Here is a 21,612-nt window from a genome sequence, read left to right on the forward strand (position 1 = left end):
AGAAGAGTGCAATTATCGAGCTATAGTGGTGTGACTTGATAGTTAATGAAGACTGATTAATTTGGTCGAAAGAGTTTTAGCCAATTAATCTTAATCATTGAAGCTCATGATTTGTAAGTCCATAAGGTCCCTCTACTAGCTCGTAAAAGATGAACACCTTGAATTAATAAATTGAGTAAATTTGGAATGATATCAATTTGAATTGTTCAAATTGAATTAGGGTTTGAATTCGAATAAGTTCAAAATCAAATTAGGGTTTGTTTAATTATATTCGATATAATTAACGTTTAATTTATTACGAAATTGGAGAGTTTATAATATTTAAATATTGATTTAGATATTAATTACATGAATAGGATTCATGTTTAAAATTAGATGTATGATTGATTTGATATTCGATATTAAATTAATTAATTAAATAAATATGTTTAATCCATTAAAAATCAAATTAATTTCAATTTTAAAATTAAATTTGAGAAATTGAATATTGAAATGTTGAATTTGTTTAATTAGGAATTAATCAAATTAAATTTAATTAATTTAGAATTAATTAGATTTTTTGGAAATTAAATTTTAAATTTGAGAAAGTGGGTTTTTTCCATTTTTCTCAAGCATGAGGTGCTTCTCATGCACAATCACACAAATTCTCATTTCAATTGTTGAAGCAACTATTGGCCAATTCCATTAATGAAGTGCTTGCATACTGAAGGTTGATAAAAGCTCTTCGAATTGAAGAGAGAGAATGTATTTTTGGCTGAAGAAAATGGTTTTCTGAAGTTCATCTTCATCTCCCTCTCATATCCAAAATTTCACTTCACAAATTCACTCAAATTCGAGTTCCACCACCCAAATTCAAGGCTGAGAATAGTAGAGAAGATCTCTTGGTGGTTCATTGTCAATTTGGAGCTAAAAACACGTGAAGAGTAGCTTGGATTTGGGAGAAATCATCAAATGTATGTTCATCCTGAAACCTTCTTTAATTTTCTAAAATAGCATGTTTTTGAACTCAAATTAAATGTAATTATAGTACTTACTGATTCTTTTTTCTTCCGTTGCATGCTTGTGTATTCCATCAAAAGGAGCAAGAACTAATTGATTTACTTCTGAGACCATCATCTACTACGCAGGTTTCGAGTTTTAACTTCTTGAGAGTTATGTCCAGAGGAAATGAGAGATTGATCTACAAAAGTGTATTGTGAACTTTCCTTTGAATCAATAAAGGATGAGTATCTACAAAAGATTTATAACATAAATATAGACGACCAAAATTAGAAAGAAACGTCATAACTGAAGTCTAGAAAAGTAATAACATTACTTACACTGTGTAAGACACCAAAGTCATTGTCTTGACTTCATCCATATTACAAAAGTTAATTATGTCCTCTCGTAGGACACAACTCTTTGGACTAATGCCAAAAATTCCAACTGAAAGTTGTAAAGAAATACTAGACTTTTTGACCATTACCTTCTCAGCATATCTAAGAATGGATTTCAAAGATACTGGAAGAACCGATGTTGAGTCACTAACTTCTTTTTTCTTAGTCATTTCCATTGAAGATTTCTCCTAATGCAGCAAAATCATAACAACAAAAGTATATAAAGCAGAAAAATTAGACATTTGATGAACTTAATTGATTTTATTAGTGTCACTTACCTTGAAGATTTTCAAATCTTCTGCATTACAATTTACATTCACCTTTATCCTATCTCTTCATTTCTCTAGAGACTTAATCTCCTCCACCTTAATCTTCTCTTTCTGTTTCTTTTCATATGCAGTCTTCATCTTGTCTTTTAGTTTATCTTGAGATTCGATCTCATCTGCTAAAAATTGCTTTGAGCAACTTCCATATCCTGAAAATGTAGTAAAAGATGACATTTGAAGACGAGCTTCTAATTCTCTAACACATTGACGAAGTGCTTCATTCTCACTTATGATTTCCTTGTTTTCATCCTTCCCATGTTTTGACTTTCATTTCACTGTATGAAAGTAAGCCGTTCGAGTAAAAAAACCAGCAACCCCACGTACACGCCTGTGCCTTTGTTGAGTATCCAAAGCTTGTGTTAAGATATCATTAGGAGATTGGTGTTTGTGGTACAATGGATCTGTATTATTCTTTGAAATCTCATCCTAAAAAGAAATGAAATTTAATATAATTAAGCTATATGTCATATACTTCATGTAAATTTAATACTTGTCTTATTATTCGATTGACGACTTCTTGAAAATCTTCATTGTTGTATTCTCCTTTCTTATTAACTTGAGCCTTCTTCCACAGGTTAGCTCGATCGAAATTACTTTAATTTGAAGATACTTTCTTCTACATTCAAATGAAGAAAAAATTAGATATTGTGATAAATTTAGGAATCGTAGAACATATATTAAATTCTTACCATCTCCTCAACAAGGTTAGCATAACCTTTCCTTGAAATTCGATGATTGTACTTATTCTTAGATCGACGTTCTTGTTGCAAGCATCTTTTTTCCTATACAAACATAATGATTATTAGTAGGGAATGACATAACAAATATCTATAAAAATAAATTAATAATTTACCTGAAACTTTACACACAATCTCGATCTTACAAACTCTTCCCAATGACTTTGGTCAATAAATGAATACTTTTTGGGTGGATTTATTAGAAGCTGAGGTTCATCTTCAAATGACATAATGTATTTTGTTGTTAACCAATTCTTAAACTGAAAAAAAGCTATGCCTGGAGTTTTCATAATGTTCTTCCTAGATCTTGTATCAATTACAAAGGCGGCCTAAACATTGAAAAGTTAGTGAAAACATTTTATATACATCTACAATATTATCAAGATAAAAAGTTGAATATATATACCTCAACTATACTATATATCTTATCTTTCAACTCAGTAGGCACACGTTTCCAAGATGTATATATAATAGGTACACATTAATGCGTAGAGAACCCAATTAAAGACTTTAACTTAGCTCCATTTTCACCAATGGGTACACCATCTTCATTGTATTCCACAAACTTCTTTTCTCCCGCACTCCTAATACGTGTTACATCATTCATAATAGTAGCTCCCCGTTCTCTCTTCTTTTGATTGGTGGTTTCATTTGACCTAACAACTACTATTTCTTTGTCACCAAACTCTAAATCTTCGTCACCCGCTATACTATGCTCTATCTGGTGTATAAATCAAAAACTGCAATCAAATTTAAGAAACAATTAGCATTGTATACATATTAAGCAAACAAAAAATCAAATATAATTAATAAAAATTATAAATTAAAAAAACAATTATCATATTACACAATATATAACCTACCCATAAAATGTATGTAGGTATCCATGTGCCTTAACAATTTGATCGTACATATGTTGCATTGATATCAAAGTCCTCGGTCTTCTCCAAAATGGAAAACTATAAAGGTAAATTTTCATTCATACTTTAACAAGTGATTTTTATTCAAACATAAGAATAATTGTTTTCAATTTCTTTACATGCAGTGGCCCCATCAATTAGATTCTGTATGGTGCAGGTACTATGTGTAAAAGTATATACACTAAATAGTGTATAATCCCAGTATTCCCATTACTAGCCTCGTATGTAAGTTATTTATTTTTTATTGTTGGGTTATATGTCATAAAACTCGCAGTTTGTAATGTTAAACATATTCTATTATCAATAAAGATGTTATTGACGTTTATTCAATAAAACTATTGTCGAATATGTAAATTGCACTTGTAAAGACTAAATCCAATAAACTAAAGATTCATGATTATTATATGAATACTTGAACTTTATTTGGAGACATAAGAGTAGATCAAGTTCAGTAAATAGCCAAAACGGTCTATAGTATATGAATAAGGCTGGGTACCTTATTCTGGTAACACTATCGGATCCGGCCCACTCTGTAGTTGTTACAACTTGTTGTTAACTGCTACAAACAAAGTGATCCTGATTCGTTCATGTATTGACATGAGGAGTAGGGGCATCCTGTGCAATGAGTTTACATAAGATCGGACCAAGAAATAAGTCACTATTACTTTATAACGATGTTTACTATTTAAGACTGACTATTTCAAAGTGGTGACCTAGCTAACTTAAACTTAATCCTGAGCTAAGTACGAACTCCTGTTTATTCGGAATTATCCTTAGATTTGCATGGGTGAGGGTTGGCTCAACAGCGCCAGCTCAATAAGCCTCCCATTTCAGGGGTAAGATCGGGTAGATAGCTAGGGACATAGGATGAAAGATGAAATTCGCTTCTACCCGATTTCTCAGGATAGTAGAGAGGTTGTTCCCTTAAGTGCTGACTCTAGGTCTTGAACAAGGGGCCCCACCCTCACATTGGCCCGAGAGGGATTCGGTTTGATGATTGGATCTCAAACCAATTGTTCATTAGAGGATCAGTGGAACTTAAGGAACAAGAGGTAATCTCGAGGGTAAAACGGCTATTGACCCAGCCGTTATTACGAACAACCCATGAAGGGTTAACTTACTAGTCATGGTTATATCGAGTGGACACAATATATCTATAGTGAGGAGAGTGTAACTACTGGGCTTTAGTGGAGTGACCCGGTAGTTAACGTATGAGGGTTAATTCGCCTTAAGAGTTTAGCCAATTAATCTCGAATCATTGGAGCCCATGATCTGTAGGTCCATTAGGTCCCCTTACTAGTTTACAAATAGAATAAACCTTAGAATAGCATGATCAGTTAATTTGAAACGTTCAAATTCGAATTAAATGAATTTGTAATTATATGTGATATAATTTCATGTCTAATTATGGAATTAAAGTAAATTGGAGAATCAATTAATATTTAAATATGATTTAAATATAACTTTCATGAACAAGGATTCACGGTAGTGGAATTGGTGTTTAATTCATTTAATATTTGATATTAAATTAATAGAATTAATTAAATTATTTAATTAATTATTATTTTCTTTGAAAATTTAATTAATTGAATTAATTTTTGTAAAATTAGTGATTTTTTTTAGATTTTCAGTTTATTTAAATGAAACTAAAACTGAAAGTCTTTAATTTTTTAAAATAAGATTTCCAAAATTTGAGGGAAAAAAGTGGCATTGGAAAAACCCACTAAAATGGGTTTGGAGTTTTTCTACTTAAATTGCCATTCAATTCCCACTATTTTGAGAAGTGGGAGCTGTCTTGTTCAAATGCAATGTGATTGCATGAATCTCTTGCATAAAACTCATAAGTTTTGACTGAATTAGATGGGAATGCAAAAGGTTTTTTTGCTGAGAAATTCTGCTGAAGAATAGATCTTTAGTTTCTGAAAACCAGTCACCTTCTCCTCCCAAATTCCTTTTGATTCAACATGGTTTGAGTCTCGCAACTCAACCTAAGGTTCCTAGAGGATAGCAGAGAAGATCTTCTGGTAGTTCACGACTAGTAGAGGAAAAGATTGCAGCTGATTTTGAAGTTTCAAGAAGATCTTCACAGGTATTTCTAAAACCCTCTTTTCATTTGATGAACATGCTTGAGTTTGAAGCTAAAATTGATGAATTAGCGTGCTTAATGATTTTGTTTTCTTCCACTGTATATTTGTTAAAACCAACAATTGGTATCAGAACATGATTTAAGCACTCAATACATGTTAATTTTAGCTTGATGGATGTTTTTCATAAGTTGTATGAAAATAAAGAACTAATATGGTTTTTCACAATTTTGGCATTAATTTCTCTTCAATCATGTTGTAATTATTGTAATTGGCTCTTGATTGATGGACCTTGTGTGTATAAGCATCTATAATTCAATTGAAGTCATTAGAGTTGGAATTATAATATAATTGAAGAAAGAAGCAAAGGTGGTCAGCAACAGAAAACTAGACTTGCAGTAACTGTCAGGCAACATTGCAATGCTGCTCATCTTAAACCCATGGCGTCCTAGAGCATTGCAACGCTACTCATCTCATACCAGAAGATGCGTGCAAGCCCAAACCACCGGTCCGAGTGAGCCGGTTTGGGTAAACAAGATCTGATTCAACCCTTTCCAGACCTATTCAGCCCATTTTGATGCTCTTGAGGTCCGGTTCGGGTGGTTCGAGTCCAGTTCGTGCTACCAATAAGAGTTTTGGAGTTGGTTTTGCTAACTTCTGTAATAATTTAGGCCTTTTGCTTTCTTGAAATTCCAAAGCTTGTCCATATCAATATATGTTTAATCATTTATGCATGTGATGTATGTTATAATTGAATAAATCTTGTATGTGCATGTAGTATGCCATGTAGATCTAAAATCCCACCATATGAAGCATGTTACATGCATTGAAAGTATGTTATAAAGAGATATAATATATAGTATGCATGTTTAGGGTTTCAGTTGTTTCAATATAAGTGTTATATTAAATCATGAAATATCTGATGTTTGTTATGGATGAAAGCATGTCTAAAGTTTTATAAGTTGTTATAAAATTGAGTTAGACATTTAAAATCCATAACAAAGATAAATTGCATGCTCATGTAGGTTAACCGCTTGTTTTAATAGTTAAAATAGGTCGTTATCTTGTAAAACATTGGTTACAAACTCAATCGGTATATAATTATGTCTAAGGCTGGAGGTACTTAAGTTGACGGTCTACGAAACACCTCCTACCTGAGGAACCTTTAGTTTTTCCATTTATCTGGTCAACCCTTAAATTATTTAGACTATATATCCATTTAATTTGAGAAATTGTGCTAGATGGCCAAAACAGAATATCCAATTGGATATATGATTATTTTTTGAATTGTATGATTTATAGCAAAAAACGTGATGTATAGGGCTCATCTGCAGATGTAAAATTCCAATTTTGCCCATGCCTCCTATACACAGTTGATGGATATTTTTCCTCATTTTAGGAAAATCCAAGGTAACAAATAAAAAAAATCTCATGATTTTAGGAAAACCCACGAAATTTTGAAACTTCTTTAGGGAGATTATTTTGGGATTTAATTTTAAATATAATTGAATTAAGATTACAATATGAGACATTCCCTACTTCTTGAGGATTTCAATTAATAGGACAGTTTTAGATGTCGACTAAGGTGTTAGATTGACGATGAATAACCCTGTGAGGATTTCGAAACCTTGATATATAACCTTCAAAGAAATTTATGTGCAACATCTATCAAAAGGAAATAATGTTAGCAGCTGACAATATAGGACAATGTCCAATGGGGAAATCGGTGGGTAACCCTAGCCTTTGTTCATCAGTAGATTATTTTGTTGATCGTTTTCAGGAGCATGGAGTAGAATGAATGATTTGGGTTTTGTAGCATCAAGAAAAAGTTTAAAAGTACACAGTAAATGTTGAGTATTTTTGTCAAATGCTTGATTGTAGACATATTTGAGGACACAGAAGCTCTCCTAATCTCATCGAATTTGTGTAGACACATTTGAAACCCTAGTCAAAAGAACTAAGGATGGAAGAAAGGTGTTGTTTTGCTCTCTCTTTAGAAATAAAATGTATTCTTGATAGAAGATTTTCACTGGAATGTTATAAATGCTAGGTATTGACATTTTTTTTTCAATATTAAACTCTTCTTTACACTATTCTCTTGCTTTTTATTATTCTAATCCTCCAAATTTTGATGAGTTGCAAATATCAAGTATTTGCATGCACAAAATGTTTTTTTTTTTTTTTTTTGAAAAAAAGATTGTAAGTGATTTTTAAATGTGTAAAGGTATTTACATGTTTTTGTTTTCAAATATATTAAAGTCTTCTTTATTTATTTACCTTTTATTATTCCAATATTTGAGACTTTTAATGTATACATTAAGTTATCCAATAGAAAATCATTTTATCGAATATAGTATTTCCATCACAATATGTGATTTATTATTATAGAGTATCTGTACGATGATTAATTTTATTTTTATTGTATTTGCAAGACTTAACCACAAAATTTTAGTTGTTACGAAGTATTTGTGTAGCCTAGTTTTAAGCATGTTACCTTATTGTCTTTGGAGGCTATCATGGACACCAACTCTAAGTGATTTTTTTTAAAAAAAAAAAATTAAAAACATCATTTTTTTAGTTTGGTTAAATTAGTATATTATCTTAAGTTTATAAATTTTAGGGGATTTTTGGTCAGGTAGTTAGACCAATAGATATTTTATTTTAATTTATTAGATTTGTTTAAAACACACCATAATTTAAGGATTGGACAACAAAGTTATATTTGTCCATTTTTAGTTTCTAAAAAGTAGAAGATTTAGTTGTTTGGCCATTTTTCCAAACTGAAGTCGTTTTGGTCATGTTTTAGAAATGCTATTCTATTTTGGCAATTTGTCTAATCCACCCATTTAATTTTGAATTTTGTGCCAAAGCCAATATTAAATTAGGATTAATTGGAGAAAATAGCAAAATCGAGGGTGCCTTTTGATTTTTGTCAAAAAATAGAAACAATAAATTTTTTGGCAAAAGTGTCTCGCGTACATGACTTATATTTTTTAATCCCCAAATTGCCCCTAATATGATCAATTAACAGTTTTTTTGAGTACTGTGTATAAATTATCAATAGAAATCCAATGTAATTGAAATCATCTGTTATGAGATTGTGTATCAATTCTCAATAAAAATACAATGTAAATGGAATATCGTTGGTTATAAGACTTCAACCTAACAGATTCAAGAAATAAAGTTGCCAGATTTTTCTCTCATTTTAAAATTTGAATTGACAGTTTCATATCTATTTTGATTTGATTTAACCACTTTTTGAAAATATTCAATATTAATCAATCTTTAATTTATTTATCGCCATTTTTATTTTAATTTATAATATATCTTTAGATTTGACATTATTCTATTAGTTTTTTATTATTTTAAATTCAAATTAAATGTTTTTTTTATTCTGGTTAGGGTTTTATTTAATATTTTATACATATTATCATCTAACAAACTATATAATATATTTAAATTTTATCATCTTTTTGTACTTTTTGATCCTCTTTTATTCATTATCATCTTTATTATATTAATATACCATTAATTTGTCTTTTTGACAAATAAATAAGTATTCACTTTTGTTGTTTTTTATATTCCTGTAGAACGAGTTAGGCTTCTTGGTTTTGTGGTTGATAGAGTTATAAATACAGTGTAATTGTAGAAACTAAGATGAGAATAGAATTATGCATATAGTATAATTATAAATAAAAAAGCTCCCTTCCTTGTTTTTCTCTCCCGAATTATATTTCAATTTATATTTTATTATCAAATTAGATTTTATCTAACTACTTATCAAATTAATCACAATAAACAAAAATTTCCTTATTTTTCTCTCCAATTTATATTTGAGTTTATCTTTTATTATCAAATTTGATTTTCTAACAAACATTCAATTTTGTTTAAATGTTTGTTATAAATTCAATTGTATCTAAATGTTTTTTTTCATTATTTTATACATATTGGTATCAAATTAATTTGGTTTTTTTTTTTTTTCATATTTTCGATGTTTTCAATTTTTCATATAGAACACAAAAAAAAATGGCTTGTTAAAAAGAAACATATAAATGAGAATTAAGCTTTAAATGTTTGAAACATGTGTGTGGTTCACTTTATTATTAATATTATAACTATCATTATTAGATAACAAAAAAACCCTAAATCTCATCTTCTTTAATTAGTCGCCTCACAAAATCTCTTTTTCTCGTTCTCAATCTCATGTCTGAGATTGTTGGTTCAACAACCCTTTTCTTGAATTTCATCATCTTCGCTAACTTTTGATGACCACCCTCGTCAGGTCGCCGATCTTTTTCGCTCGCACATATGTTTTCTGCTTTTGTTCCTATTTTGAATATCATTTTCAACAATGACATTCTAGGATTGATAATGTTTAAAGTTGGTTTTCAAGATCCTTTGAGCAAAATGGTCACATGAAATGAAGAAGATGAAACTCCCTACAACTGGTTTGGTGTCAAAGGTGATCATATTTTCAATAGTCACAAAGTTTCGAAGTTGCAATTCCTTCAAATACTCAATTGCCAACAACAACTTTACTAGTGTTGCAATTCCTTCAAATACTCAGTTGCAAACATCAACTTTACCTAGTGCAATCAACTTTGGTCTTTCTCACCTTAGAGGAAATCCATCATTGTAGGCATCCACAAGTTTTTAATGACCTTCATTGCCTGGTCATCTTCTTCCTCGCATAAATGCGTTCTATAGGTAGCTGGAAGCATTAAGGACCATATTGAGTGATTTTTAATTTCTGCCAATGAAATGTTAAGATATTGTGTATTTGCTATTCTAGAATGTTCACGTGTAGTGTATTTATGGTATTCGAGTTGTTTTGGAAGTGGGTATCTTTGCATTCTTGTTTGTACTTAATTTTGTTGTTTAAAGGTAGTTTTGTCATTTACTAATTACTAGTTTCTATTATATAATTCGTTTTGCTATTTTTATAATTTTGAAACCTTTTTGACATTTTTCCTAATGAAACTATAAAATTTGCTACTTATATTGTCAGCCCTTAAATTATTTAGGAGAATATATATATATAAAGAGAGAGAGAGTTAATTGAAATTTTAGCCCTTTTAATATTTGAATTTGTGAAATTAGATCATTTTAAAAAACGTTGTTTTTTTGGTCCCTTCAAATTTTCAAAAAATAGAAATTACAATTATACCTTTCAGATTTAAAAATTCACAAAAAAAAAAAAAAACTAAGAATCCCCCTTTCTTCTTCATTCTCCCCTCCTCTCCCCGGTTTCCTCATTTCCCTTCTTAGTTCTCATCTTCCTCTTTCACCGACTTTGAATCGATTTTTTTTCATCCATTTTCATCTTCCACATTTTCGACTGGATCGATTGAGTTCCATCATCTTCACAGGTTTAGTTCAAACCTTTTTTTCCTCATTTTTGTTTGTTTCCGAGAAGTTCTCAGATTTTTAGGGTTTCGAGTGAAATTTCTTTGATTTCATAATCTTTTTGCATTTATATATCATTTTTGGCGTTCTCTAAAAAGATATTGACTAAAAATTTTGATTTTTTCACATAAAAATCCAACCTTTAATCTCTGGAAAATGATGAATACCTGGTCAGGCTTCATGTAAGCCAAACCGGGCCATGATAAAGGCGAGTAAACAAAGAGACGATGACGCTCTCCGGTCTACCTTGGGCAAGTATGGACTGGGGAATTTTCCCAGTACAAGCTCTGGCCAGGTATGGACTGGGCATTAAGGTTAGGTTGGGACCTAGCGATGGGGGAGGTGAGGGTTACCTGGTCTCTCCTCAATTGGAAGTGTACCAGGGCTCAAAAGTGGGTTGCCTGAGGCTAGGCGAGGTACAGGTGCCCCGCTTCTTTATGAATACTGTTCTATTTTCGTTGTAGACAATTATCACACCCAGAGCTTGTGGTAACTGACGAGGAGATGGAGTTCATGAATCACGTTATGCTTGTTACCTTTCAACCTTTCTGGGATTCACTCGATACTTCTATGTGCAAACTTTGAGGCCTAAGAGTTAATTGTGTACGCTTCACTGGTTTCACGACACTCAAATGCAGACTTGGAACATGAGCTGAGGATTGTATGTCGAAAATTTCCCCATCTACTCACTACTGGTGGGGTTATGGAGTACAAGAATCTTCCAATAGATCGGTGGAATCTAAGTCGAGATGCTTTCGTATCACAAGCAGCACAATAATCCCAAGTCAATGCAAGATCATGCAAATAAGTTTTTTAATCAATAATTTAAACAAAAAAGAAAAAGAAATTAAGTTTTTAATCTTATAAAATTAATTACCATTCACTTGAGATTGAATTAGTGAAAAAAAATCATGCAAGATCGTGCAAATAAGGAAAACATTGCAAAATCACTCTAATTCATGCAAAACAAATCCAAAGCCATGCAAAATCATACAAACAAGCACAATAATCCCAAGTCAATGGAAAATAATGGGAAATCAATAATTTAAAAAAAAAATAAAAATAAATTAAGTTTTAATCTCATATAATTAATTACCATTCACTTGAAATTAAATTAGTGAAAGTAAAAAAAATCATGCAATATCGTGCAAATAAGGTAAACCTTGCAAAATCACTCTAATTCATGCAAAAAAATCTAAACCATGCAAAACACTACAAGAAAAAGACGATCTCCCGACGCTAAAACCCACTGTCAGGAGATATAATATTTCCAGACACCGTACAACAATCGTTGGGAATTATAAGTAACTCTCGATGAAGTTAACCCAACGTCAAGAGTTTTGGTACAATCTGACCTAACTCCCAATGGGTTAATTAACCCGTCGATAGTTATGCATAATTTTCGACAACTCTTCCTCATCGTCGGGAGATATAGGTGGGAATTGAGTTTGAATATGGCATAACTCTTTATGTTAATTTTACGTTGTTGAGAGATATGTTTCACGAGACATCGAGTTTAAAGATAAGTATCTCCTGACGCGGACGATTCAATAAAGCCGTTAGGCGTTATGCATATCTCCTGATGAGTAATTTTAGGCGTCGGGAGTTAGTAACCCTAATATCATATATGAAATCAATCAGATTTGAAATCGCCTTTTTCTTCCATGGAATCCCCTTTCTTCTTTTTCCTTTCCCATATGCTCGAACGATTCTCCCCTTAAAACATCGATCAGCGTCGAGTCGTCGAACGTCGTCGAAAACTGCACTATCGTCAATCAGTTTCAGGTAATCTCTCTCTCTTTCATGGCTGTGTTTAAGGTATTTTGATGGTGAAATAAGGGTTTGTTTAGGGATTTTGATGGTGAAAATAGGGTTTCTTTTTTCTCTTTTCATAACTGTGTTTGATGGATTATGTTTAGGATAATTTCCTTGATGGTTGTGTTTAAGGTATTTTAATCTATTTCATTTGTGTGTTTTTCTCCGTTTTCTCTCTATTTTGAATTGTTCTTGAATCTTTGAGTGTTGTTCACCATTATTAAAACTAATCAAGAATTCTTAAGTCTTAATTTCATTGATTGTAGTTGATAACAGGTAGAAATGCACATTATTACGTGCTAAGTTATAAAACAATGCAGGATTGCAATGATAAAAATATACAATATTGCGTCCAAAAGCATTAAGTTCATAATATTGCGATCGCATGCATCCATCGCATCAAAACAGTTAACTTATGTATTTTTGTGCAGAATATGCGTTGACGCATGCATCCATCGCATCAAAACAGTTAACTCTGTACATTACGCATGAGTAGCTAAATTTGTCGAATGGGTTGAGAAGCACTTAACTAGCATAACTGGGGATCTTCATTCTATGCGATTATCTTGTATTATGTATGCGTCATTCGTCCATTAGAGATACTCGGGAGGGTAGTCTAAGGATAAAATCTAGGCTTGGAAAAGTCAGGTTAGAATCTAGGCTCGGGAGAGTCAGATTAGAAACGCATAATCAAGAGATAGGAGCTTAGGAATAAACGTTGTATGCTATTAACGCATCGCATGCATCCTAGAGATAGGTTATGATTGTATGCGGTCACCTTATCCTTGTGTGCATCTTGCATCATCACATAGGCAAGAAGTAGAGACTTAGGATTAAGCTCTATAGACATTATCGCATTCATCGCATGCATCCTAGAATTACGAGCTACCGCATTTGCATTCGGAAATGATTTGCTGTCGCATGAGTGTAGAATGATTGCATAGTTTGAACGCATCCTTGGGAAACGCTAGCTAAAGACCTTCTCAACCCATTCCTCCGCATACTCAGTGTATCTGTCGCATAATCAATCTTTTCTCAAATTCGCCGCATACTCTTTATACTTCAAACCACAAACCAACCAAACCATTAATTTATTTGTTACTGCAAGGTGATCTAAAAATTACTACCGCATATTGTTTTCCTTAGTCCCTAAGTTCGACCATGGACTTACCAGGAAACTCAGTAGGATTTATACTTGGGTCTTGCTAAAAAAAATTGTTTGCACAATGTATTTCCACCAACAGAGAATACCAGAAGAAGAAATTTGATCAGGATATTGACGAATCGCTCAGGGATGCTTGGGCGAGGTTTTAGAGGCTGGTAAGAGATTGCCCGCATAACGGCTTACCAGACTGCTTACAGATGGAGATTTTTTTACCAAGGATTAAACCCGGCATCGCAGACAGCGGTCAATGCGACAGCAGCTGGTGGTCTGCTTGATAAAACTTACGAGGAGGCGAAAAATATACTTGATCGCATTTAAAAAAATCACAAGGACCGGAGAGAAAACGATCAAAGATTAAGAATTAAAGACAATGACGCGAACAACGGGGCCATCGCATCCCTACAGAACCAAATGACTGCGATGATGAGTTTGATACAAGGTATCGCAATTAATTGCAAGGGAGCGCAAAAAGGGCAGGTCAACGCAATTGCCCAAACGACCACAAGTTGTGTCATCTGTGGAGAAGCCCATCTGATGGCTGAATGCCCATGAAATCTGCAGTCAGTATGCTTCATAAAGAACAACCCTATTCCGATATGTACAATCCCGGGTGGAAAAACCACCCCAATTCCGTGTGGAAAAATCAACAACAAAGCTTTCAACCAGTGGCACAAAAAGAAAGGCCACCCGGATTTTTCCGCGAACCAACGATCCAACACATAACCAAGCCAGCAGTTCGCGGGCACTGCAATCTTCATCCTTAGAGAGCTTGCTGAAGCAGTATATTGAGAAGAATGAATCAGTGCTTCAGAATCAAGCAACGTCCATCTGAAATCTCGAAATTCAGCTAGGACAGATTGTGGGCGAACTAAAAAATAGATCGTAAAGGAGCTTTGCCGAGCTCAACTGAGCTCCCTTGCAATGCTGGAAGTACAGGAAAGGAACAATACTTAGGAATCTTTTTGCTAAGCGAAAAAATGACTGCGGAAGTAGGGGAGGAACCCATCACGATCAACTTGAATGCGGTAACAACGGAGGACCCGTTGACTTATAATTCAGAAGAGTCTGAGAAGATGAACCTAGAAGCTGCGTCCACCTTCAAGCCTCTAGAACACAAGATAGAAGTCTAGCTACCACCATTCCCGAAAAGATTGAAAAAGAAATAGAATGATGAAGAAAAGATCGCGACAGTGACAATAACGCAAAATGCTATGATCCCACAAAAATGTGCGACCCAGGAATCTTCACGATACCATGTTCAATTGGAGGGGTCTATACTGGTCAATCACTATGCGATCTTGGGGCGAGTATAAACGTAATGCCGCTATCAATCTTCAAACAATTGAATATGGGCAAACTCACGCCCACGACGGAGACTTTCCTACTTGCAGATAGATCCGAATACATCCCGAAGGAGAGTTGAAAGATGCTGTAATCTCAATTGACAAATTCATCTTGCCAGCAGACTTCATCATTTCGGACTATAAAGCGGACGAAGATGCGCCCATCATATTGGGACGACCATTCTTCTCGACCGGTTGCGCTCAAATTGATGTGTACAAGGGGGAAATCGTAATGAACATCAATAGGGAAAAGCTCTGGATCAAGGCAATCAAGATCCCAGAAGACCGAGAAAAGAAGAAAAAGCCGCCGTGGACATAAAAAGTCCAGCTTGAAATAAGCAGTCCCTGAGTTACTATGTGACTCAACTTCATCAGGGATGCAATCCTTTTGAATATCCTTTTTTGTTTCGTATCAATGCTTCATGAATTTTCATTACCTTGTTGTTATCTGTTATTGCATATTTGCTTATTGCTTAACTATTAAAAAAAAAAGAAGAAGAAATAAGCAGTCCTTGAGTTACTATGCGACTCAACCTCATCAGGGACACAATCCTTTTGAATATCCGTTTTTGTTTCATATCAATGCTTCATGAACTTTCATTACCTTGTTGTTATCTGTTATCGCATATTTGCTTATTGCTTAACTATTAAAAAAAAAAAAAATTGTTAAATTTGTTTTTTTGGTTGACCGTCTCAATGTTTTTCTTTGCAAACGATCGAGGTAAACGATTGTGGAGGCACTATACAAAAACGCATCAACCACTTTATTTCGTCACCACAATCCAAAGAAAGCAGATTGCCGCAAAGCAGGATGCGTCCACAAATAATACGGGCCACAACGCAAATTTGGGGGTTGTATCTTTCCTTGACTTTATTTCAAATTTTGCACTATTGCATCGCATTTTAATTTTGAAAATTTTATCACCGCATCCTCTTTAGTTGGCGCAATCATTTAACATCGATTAATTTAGTAAGTCACCGCATTATTTCTCTTTGCCAATGATGATTTCAATGATGAAACACATGCTTCTATTTTTTTCGTATATACTAGAGTCAATTTAATTTTAGGATAGTCACCTCATGAAATATTTCTAGAAGTTCGTAGTCTGCTAGCTTTCTTTCAAACTGACCCTTTACGAAACTTTTCAACAGCATCACATGACTTCTTTCAATCTTTTAGCAATGAGGACATTGCTGCATTTTAAATTTGGGGGTGCGGTATTCATTTTTCGACCTTGCTATTTTTAGCCTTTTATATATATATAAAAAAAAATCAACGTTGTGATCGAATCCTACTCGTAGTTGGATGTCCGCATGACACATGTGGGGGCAAGCCAAAATGAAGGTAGGAATCGTGATCAATGCATAAATAAATGATCGCAACTTCGCTGCCAAATGGACATGAGTCTAGACTGAGAAAGAGCACCTTGCTCGTAGTTAGATGTCCGCATGACACACGTGGGGGCAAGCCAAAACGAAGGCTAGGCACTCCAGCGCAAGGTCATAAAAAAAAGAAAAATAATAAAATATATGTCTAAAATACGCAAGGATAAAAATCATTTGAAAATGGCCAATGAAAAAGTTTTTTATGAAATAAATCATGCGATGCCCTGGAATCTGGTAAAGTCTTTTTGAAGGTTAAACTTGCGGTCCCTAAATTTTAGAAACATTTTAAGAAGAGACCTAGATAAAAATTGAGGAGATTTTGGTGTATATGTTTTGAATAAGGCATCCTTGAGAAATCTAGAAAAAAAAAGGCGGTTGACTCTCTAAAGAGAATCTTTAGCTTATGCTTGAGGACAAGCATTGTTTAAATTTGGGGGGCGCATCTGGGTGAAAAGCGTAATAAATCACGATGGGACAGAAAGCTTATGGCGGTCGATTCCGAATTAAGTTGACAAGCCGTTAACGAACTAGTGTAGCAAGTACACTCAACTTTTCGATGACAAATATTCGGTGCATCAGACAGGGAATTAATGTCATCACATCAGTACAATCATAAGAGAGAATAAGTCTTTCACCCCAAAGCTCTATAAATACCAGAGGCCGCCTTCAGTGAAGGAGTTCGTTCAGTTAGATAATTTTCCATATAGATAGAAGTAGCCTTGTTCATAGTTTTCTTTTACTTAGAAGGCTGAAGTGAGTGAAGGGAGATTATACCGAGAGATCGTTCTGGTGAACTTGGAAGAGTTCCGGAAGCATCAAGATCAGAGAGAGGGCTAACTTCTGCGGAAGCAGGAACATCTTTTGAGGAGAATAGAGTTAATAGTGTAAAAGTCTTGGAAAGTAAGGAATTGCTACCAGGCTCTCTATCCTTATCTTCCATTGTCATTTTGTACTTTGAACTTATTTATAGAAATGGAATTCACATCTTTATATCTGTTCCCTCTCTGTATATTACGCATGAGTAACTAAATCTGTCGAATGAGTTGAGAAGCACTTAGCTAGTATAACTGGGGATCTTCATTCTATGCGATTATCTTGTATTATGTATGTGTCATTCGTCCATTAGAGACACTCGGGAGGGTAGTCTAAGGATAGAATCTAGGCTTGAAAAAGTCAAGTTAGAATCTAGACTCGGGAGATCAGATTAGAAACGCATAATCAAGAGATAGGAGCTTAGGAATAAGCGTTATCTGCTATTAGCGCATCGCATGCATCCTAGAGATAGGTTATGATTGTAGGCAGTCACCTTGTCCTTGTGTGCATCTTGCATCATCGCATAGGCAAAAAGTAGAGACTTAGGAATAAACTCTATAGACATTATCGCATTTATCGCATGTGTCTTAGAGTTAGGAGCTACCGCATTTGCATTCGAAAATTATTTGTTGTTGCATGAGTGTAGCATGATCGCATAGTTTGAACGCATCCTCAGGAAACGCAGGCTAAAGACCTTCTCAACCCGTTCCTCTGCATACTCAGTGTATCTGTCGCATATTCAATCTTTTCTCAAATCCATCGTATAATTTTTATACTTCAAACAACAAACCAACAAAACCATTAATTTATTTGTTATCGCAAAGTGATCTAAAAATTACTACCGCATATTGTTTTCCCTAGTCCTTGAGTTTGATCCTGGACTTACCAAAAAACTCAGTAGGATTTATACTTGGGTCTTGCTAAGAAAACTTGTTTGCACAACGCATTTTCCACCAACGCAATCCTTTCCATTATTTCATTGCATAAAACAACGCATCAGTAGTCAAACATTTAAACGTGTTATCTAAACTTAAATGTTGTATTCCCTAAACAATAGTAAATAATCAAATTTTTGTAATGTCATTTTCTCTTTAATCAATAAGACGAGTTTTGTTGACAAAAATAGTGTAGTATTCATATAGTTAATAATTAACTTAGACTTCGTTTAATAACTATTTAGATTTCATTTTATAATGTTCATGCTTGATCATTTTAGAATTGTTTGGAGGAAAGTTTGCATCTACTTTAGTTTTTGTACATTGGTTGTTGTTATTGTAGTTAAACCACCTCTCTCAAATTAGCTCTTTATGCAGTCATGTTCTTTGGAAAGATTTGGCTATCCAGTCATTGATATTATTGAAGGTTCTTTCTTGCTGTCACCCTCTTGCTTGGAAGCAACAAGTACCTTTGTCGAAGATTTGTATCTTTCCCAACAATTTTATTTTAGGTGGTGATTTTGAGATCATTTGTTGGTCATGAGAGATCTATATAACCTAGACCATTTGAAAGCATGGAGGAGATCGATGTGCCAGTTTGACTCATGTTAACTTCCCTCTTAGATTATGAGGTTCTGTTTGGACTTTGTTGACATGACCCTTTTTTTATTCACTCACTATGTCTTATAATTCTTCTTATATTTAACCTTGATATATATAATAATGTCCTCTAATTAATGTAATTATAGGTAAACTACTGTTTCGGAGATGCTGTTTGGAGATGTTAGAGATGTTGTTAGAGATGTTATCAAGCTTTCTTCTATGTATTCGTCAAGACATTTATTTTGTATACCATATTTGCCAAAATTTCTCTTTTTTATGTAATAAAAAATACTATAGACTTTGTTTGTTTATTTGTTTTATGTGAATACGTTTGATTTGCTTAATAATGTTCTAAATATTAGGTTATTCATATCAAAATTAAAAAAAAAAATAGAAAAGGGGTAAGAGTTTGATTTCCCAATGATAGCATCGAGAGTTCCGCTATCTCCCGATGGCTAGTAAATTGTCGAGAGTTTGATTTCAGGAAATTGGGTTTCCAAATCAAACTCTCGATGATAGAAAACGGGAGATCAAGGAACTCCCAACGACAAATATACATTCGTCGGGAATAGATAACTCCCAGCTCAGTACACAGGCGTTGGGAGTTATCACTAACTCCTGACAGCATTGAAAATCATGAAAATCAATCATTTAAACAAAAAAAAAAGTTTTAATCTTATAAAATTAATTTCTATTCACTTGAGATTAAATTAATGAAAAAAATCCTGCAAATGAAGAAAACCTTGCAAAATCACTCTAAATCATGCAAACGAATCTAAACCAAACAAAATCATGCAAAATCATGCACAACAAGTACAATAATCTCAAATCAATGGAAAATCATGGAAAATCAATAATTTAAACAAAAAAAGGTTTTAATCTTATAAAATTAATTATCATTCACTTGAGATTGAATTAGTGAAAAAAAAATCAAATACAATAAAAAATAATCTCAAACTCGAGGATTTTTCCTACAATTAAAGAGAATAAGGTATTAGTACTGGGTAAGATATTAAAAAAAAAGGAAAAGAAAAAAGAGAGAGAAACCCAGTGGATATCCGATCTTAGTTTGAAACGGGTCATTTCTATCCGACTCGGTGCTGAACCAAAAAAAAAAGTGAGGGAAGGTGGAAAACCAGCGAGATACCTGATCCCCATCGACTCGGTAAGTTCCTGGTGTATGCGCCTTATGAAGCCCAATCGGGTTTCTTCACTTCAATTTTTTTTTCTATTTTATAAACCGGTGGGATACCCGGTCCCCACCGCCTCATCAACCCGGTAAGGACTCGATGTATGTGTCATGAAGCCCAACCAGGCTTCTTCATTTCATTTTTTATAATCTTTTTGATTTTTTCTAATTAATTTCTTTATTTCACTAATCTCCATGTTTTCAATCTTATTGTTGTGCATAATAGAATGAGATTGTAATTAATTGGTGGTTGAGGTAGGTAATTTATTAGTAATTCTTTTTTTATCTGTAATTGTAAAGATAATGGAATGAGATGACAATTAATTGGTTGGAAGGATAAAAAGTAATTAATCATAATAAGTTCTCCTTCATTTACATCATTTTCATAATCATGAGGTTCAAAAAAATAAGTTTTTTTTTTTTTTAAGTGTCATTTTTTCAAAAAATAAATTGGAAGGGGTATTTTTGTCAATGTTCTCTTTGAGGGCATTTGGGATAAGAAGTTGTCATTATAATCATAGTTATTATACTTGGGTTCTAATTGGATAAGGTTTGTGTTTGGATATAGATTATTTTAGTATGGATTAAAATAGTATAGGTTTGAAGTGTAAACTATTTTAAATCTACTACGCTTGCTAAATATGCCCAGCTCTATGGTTGAGAAAATGTTTAGTTTTTAAGACTGAAATTATTCTTGGGACTAATTGTGTGTTAGAACTCTTAAACTTAAACTTGGTTCCTGCTGGAAAGGTGAATATGACCTCTTTATTATGGCAATCTATGCTTGCATAATTTGCTGCTAACCAGTCCATACCTCGTATTATGTCAAAATCACTTATGTCTAGGATGATAAGGGTCACCCCTAGTTTATGTCCTGATACTGACAATTCACAGTTTTCTACTACTGAGTGGGCCAACATAGATACTCCCTCCGGCAGGAGTAGCTACGGATAGAATGTAGCCTAAGGGCTTTGATGTTAATTGAGCATGTTGTGCACATGTTGTAGAAATGAATGAATGTCTAGAGCCCGAATCAAATAAAGTGAAGGCATAATACTCGAGGATGGGTAATGTACCTATAACCACTGCATCTTGATCCTCTGCCTCTTGACGTGTAACAGCAAACACCCGTCCTTTCTGTTGTTGGGTAAGCTTGTTACTAGTAGGCTGGGTGGTCTGGTCAGTTGATACTTGGTTGATGAACTTTGGGCAAGCCCTTGTATAGTGACCCGTCTGGCCGTAGTTGAAACACAACCTTATGTTCCGAAAACATTGCCCTTGATGGTGTTTTCCACAATTTCTACACTTAGAATATGTGAATGTTCGGCTCTCCTGTCGTGACTGTATGCCCTGAGTGCTTTGGGAAATTTTTGCTTGCCTTTGTGAACGTTGGAAGCTTGTTGGGTGAATTTCCTCTTTTGATTCGACATGAATCCTCGTTCCGAAGTTGAGGTTTTGGCAACAAGATCTACTTCCATGAGTAAGGCCGACTCGAGGGCAAAGGCATACTCTTT

General features: G+C 33.6%; 1 pseudogene; it reads right to left on the reverse strand.

Annotated features, from left to right (window-relative positions):
• Nucleotides 1–1,072: 1,072 nt before the first annotated feature.
• On the reverse strand, nucleotides 1,073–11,031 carry LOC150035022 (uncharacterized; annotated as a pseudogene).
• Nucleotides 11,032–21,612: the final 10,581 nt, after the last annotated feature.

Source organism: Benincasa hispida, chromosome 7 (genome assembly GCF_027475165.1).
Source record: "Benincasa hispida cultivar pf3 chromosome 7, pf3_genome.v1.1, whole genome shotgun sequence".
Classification (NCBI taxonomy): Eukaryota; Viridiplantae; Streptophyta; class Magnoliopsida; order Cucurbitales; family Cucurbitaceae; genus Benincasa; species Benincasa hispida.